Below are 4,777 nucleotides of genomic sequence, written 5' to 3'. Positions count from 1 at the left end.
ATCATTTATGGATTTTTCTTCTTCTTCTTCTTGAGAAAGTTTAGAGCTTTTTGGATATTTTAGATCATGTGTATCTAATCATGAAAAATTGTAATATGGCAATGCAATATTGTAAGTGAAGTTGTCTTTTCATAAAAGGGATAACCCCTTCAGCCATTCGAGAGATGTTTACGGATCTCTGCACCCTTGAAGATGAATAATTATTTAATTGAGTATATACAAAATAATAAACATTAAAAGTAACAAATGTCAAAAATTACAAACTTGAAAAATTATAGACTTCAACAAATGTAAATACTCAAAATTTATATAATCATAAAAACTATATATAAATTAGATCATAGCGAATATAGCTAAATATAGCTATAGCTATATATAGCTATAGCTATATATAGCTATAGCTATATATAGCTATTTGCCATATACAGCTATATATAGCTATATGCCATTGTGATTATATATAGCAATAGCTGTATACATATATAGCTAAATATAGTTATATATATAGCTATAGCTATACTGTCAAATCTTTGACAGCATAGCTATTTGTTCAGCAAGCATGCTAACAGTCATAGAGTAACAATACCTTTTAGCTTGCAGCACTTCCAGTTATTTGTAGTCTATGTGTAACTCAAAAGGAGGCTGTCGATAGCTCTAAATGTCAGAAACTGTTACATCCCAGCCTGTCTCCAAACTACAGCTCGTAGAAATTTTAAATTGTTTTCATATAGCAGTAAATAGCTTTGAAATAGATCCCAGATGAATTTAATAATTTAGTGTGTAGCAAGCCAGGTTTTTTACAAATGTCGCTAGTAAGCTAGAACAACAACTGCAGTTAATATATTTATAAATGATACATTAATAAGAACAAGTACCCTGGCTAAGAGAGCATAAGGTGTACAGAGATAATAAATATGTGCAAAGTTATTCTGGAAACCTGGAAGGCAGATGATTAGTTCAGGTGTTGAAGTGTTGGTAGCCAAAGCCTGGCTATCTATTGCCCTGAAAGAGATAGTCAGGTGTACCACGAAAGTACAGCGAATAACTATCTCAACAACTATTATAAGTATTTAGGCAATGGTTGATTGGTGAAGGTGATAGAACGCCAGTCCACTAAGTTAAAGGTTTGATGTTCTATTCTAGCATGATGCAACTTTTTACTAATGAAGTAACTAACCCTGGCTTGTGACAGACAAATATACCGACAGTGGCCTTTTATTAGAGTAAAGATTGCAGATAAGATATGACTACCTCAGAGGTTAGGCAGTCAGGGCTCATTTTGTCAAAACAGTTTACTGCTGTCTGATGTTGTTAAATTTCTTTAGGAATTTTATTTTCTTTTTTCAACAAGTTTTAAAAATCAACTTGAGCCAGCAAGTTGTTTAGCCAAATAAATTTCTATATGTAGGTTAACCATTATTTTTAATAGCTTCTACATTAGTTTTAAATTAAAATTACCTTTAATTAAATTGATTGTATTAAAACAAACAGGTAAAGATTAAAATGTGCTTTTGAAAAAGTTGAAATCCTGTAAGAGTCAACTATTTACAATTTTTTATGCCTAGATATTTGTTCATTTTTAATCAGGTAGCCCACAAGAAAGTGTTTTAGAAGCCGGGTTTCATAAACTAGCCAGAGTTTTCAAAAATATTTTTATTTACCTTGCGGAAGGCCTGGAGCCAAACCGTATTTTAAAGTAAGCAAAGAGTGATCACCCTGCAAAGTTAAAAACAGAAAAATATAAGATCGTATGCTACAGACTGATTACTGTGACAGTGTGGCTCAAACTTGCCAAACCTTACAACCTCTGAGTCATCACTGTTTTTATATAATACAACCACTTGAATTTAAGGGAGTTGTCCAATCCTTTATGTGCAAGGGTAGGCGATTCCCTATGCTTTGAGATGTGATGGGGAAAGATCAGGCATTCAAATTCCACTCACAGTTTTACGAAAAACACGGTAGATTTTACTCTGAGTTGTGTACACAATCATAAACAATAACGAAGTCTTGTATGCTTCATTGATTGTGAATAAGCGCTTAAACAGATGTTTGTGCGATGCATAAACAAAAGCCATAGCCTGAAGATTTTTAAAAATAGTTTCTACTTGGTTATCTGGTGTCGTAAGAGATTGTCAAGTGTGCAATAAAGCACAGCAAATAAGCACATGCACAATAATACAATAACATGCAAGGTGGTCAATAGGTTGAGGTGGTAGAGTTTTGGTTTACCAAGCTGAGAGTTGAGAGTTCGAAACCTGTTGAAAGCTATCTTTTTTCCCAATCTATAGGCAAGGTTTTGGACAAGCAGATAAACTTAATCTCACTATAGTAAAGATTGGCACCTGGTACCTAAAAAGCACAGAGAATAATTATGTGCGCAATAATTCTATAACCATCGAAGGTTAACAATTGGTGCTGGTAGTGGGATGCTGGTTGGCAAAGCTTAATGTCATGGGTTCTAAACTGCATCATGTGATCTTTTTTCCAATTTTTTAATATTGCTTTAGATAGATGAATGATTATCACTTTTATTATTGTAAACATTTTGTTTATTGTTTTCATTGTGTATATCGTTATCATGTTGTATTTGTATCCTTTTAAGTGTATTTTATCAAACCCATGATCTGTAGCAAAGGTTTGATTTCTGTTTCGTTAGATTTGCTTACATGTAATGCATGCAGATGACATCTTTAAGTCTGAAAACTAGAGAAAAGCTTATAACATACCACATCCTATAAACGCGTTTTACTTTAAAGCAAGTTATTAAACGGGATATTATTACTTGGAATATTAAGTAGCAAGTTAGTCAATGGAATATAACGCCTTAAATAACAAAAATATATTTCTGACCATAAGCTGGTGAGCAGAATATTTCAACAGGAAAACTTTCAAAACCATACATGAACTTGAAACGTTTCTTTTGTATTGAAGCAATAGACTGAAATCCATAACGTGTGCTGAAAATGCCGCCAGTTTTATTTAATTTAATGCTAAAATTCCATTACAAATCAACCGAATAGAGCACTTCTTAGTAGCGCAAATAGTATTATCATCGTCTCCCCTCGTCATAGGCAAATGGAAATATGAGATTATTGTTCCATTGAGTGTGTCATAGAAATACATACATTGAATACGCTTGTCTATTGTATTGATCCGAGCCTGAGGTAGGACTAGCTAGTCAATACGCAGAAATAACTAAACACAGTCGTTAGTCACGCAGGACTCCTTCAGCTTCGCGGTAAGTTTCTCTTGAATAAACCACAACAAGCTTACCCATTCCTGTTGTTTTGAAGACAATTTGTTTATCTATATAACCATGGTGAAATGCTAGCGTCTTCATCAAATATTAGGTTTCTGACTGAACCAATAAATAAAAACTACATTCCTTGAGTAAATTGTTTTTTTTTCATTTTGAGCCTGCACAAATACCAAAAAAGTGGCATAGAGCTTTTCTCAAAGAATACGTAAAGCTGGTATCTCCTGGTTTTGTTTCCATTGCTGTCAGATAGCTGGGCTGTTTTTAAAACTGTTTGGGAAGTGGTTTCTGGAAAGATTTTAAATGATGAAAAAGTGTCTGGGTGTCAAAAGCAATCTTCTTTAAGCCCAAAGAACGCAAGGTGCACCACTTTTATTTATTTTCTTTTACCCTATTTGACTTAGCTAGATAGTGCTATGAGTGATGGTAGATGGTTGGTGTAACAATGGTGTTGCTCATTAAAAGAGGGTGATCTTGATCTGGTGTTAGTTTTTAGGCTAGAAAATTGTAAAGATCTGGTTTAATTTTTTAATTAGAGACCATGATTGCAGCACAATTAGCATAACAGTTAGTATCTCCAACCACAGCAAAACTTCAAATCAAGTGGCGGTTTTCGATCACTGGGTTGGATATTTGTAACCATTTTTTATTTCTCCTTTGTTTAGTGTATGTAAAGCGGTAGGAATTCTGGCTTGAGTTCTCATACAACTCAAACAAACTGGAAAGTTCTTAGCTTGATGAAACCATTACCTACTAGCTATATGGAATTCTAGCTATATGGAATCCTAGCTATATGGAATCCTAGCTATATGGAATCCTAGCTATATAGATTCCTGGCTGTATCGAAACCTAACCATATGGAATCCTAGCTCTATGGAATCCTAGCTATATGAAATTTTAGCTATATGAAATTTTAGCTAAATGGAGTCCTAGCTATATAGAATCCAAGCTATATAGAATTCTAGCTAAATAGAATTCTAGCTATATGAAATTCTAGTTATATGGAATCATAGCTATATGAAATTCTAGCTATATGGAATTTTAGGTATATGAAATCCTAGCTATAAGGAAGTCTAGCTATATGGAATCCTAGCTATATAGAATTCTAGCTGTATGGAATCCTAGCTATTTATATATTCCTGGCTATATCGAATCCTAGCTATATGGAATCCTACCTAACTATATGGAATCCTAGCTATATATATATATATTCCTGGCTGTATGAATATTAGCTATATGGAATCCTAGCTATGTGGAATCCTAGCTATATATATTCCTGGCTGTATCGAAACCTAACTATATGGAATCCTAGCTTTATGGAATTCTAGCTATAAGAAATTTTAGCTACATGGAATCCTAGCTATATAGAATTCTAGCTATATATGGAAGCTGCTTGATTATTGGTATGAAAGCTGCGCACCGACTAAGTTATGTATTTATCATTTTTACTAAATAAAAAATGTGTGTCAGAATATAAGGATAGTTTATACTTTAATAAAAACCGTGTTTTTCTGTCTG

At 33.3% G+C, this 4,777-nt stretch overlaps 1 protein-coding gene across 1 annotated transcript in view; it reads left to right on the top strand.

Moving 5' to 3' along the window:
* Positions 1-3,187: 3,187 nt before the first annotated feature.
* Positions 3,188-4,777, top strand: part of LOC137396758 (beta-1,3-galactosyltransferase 4-like) — a 30,812-nt gene continuing 29,222 nt past the window's right edge. Inside the window, exon 1 of the mRNA XM_068083067.1 lies at positions 3,188-3,241. The gene's annotated coding sequence lies outside the window, so the exon portion shown is untranslated. The remainder of the gene's footprint in view (positions 3,242-4,777) is intronic.

The sequence above is a fragment of the Watersipora subatra genome, chromosome 5, assembly GCF_963576615.1.
Source record: "Watersipora subatra chromosome 5, tzWatSuba1.1, whole genome shotgun sequence".
Lineage (NCBI taxonomy): Eukaryota > Metazoa > Bryozoa > Gymnolaemata > Cheilostomatida > Watersiporidae > Watersipora > Watersipora subatra.
This window is presented reverse-complemented; position numbering and strand designations above follow the sequence as displayed.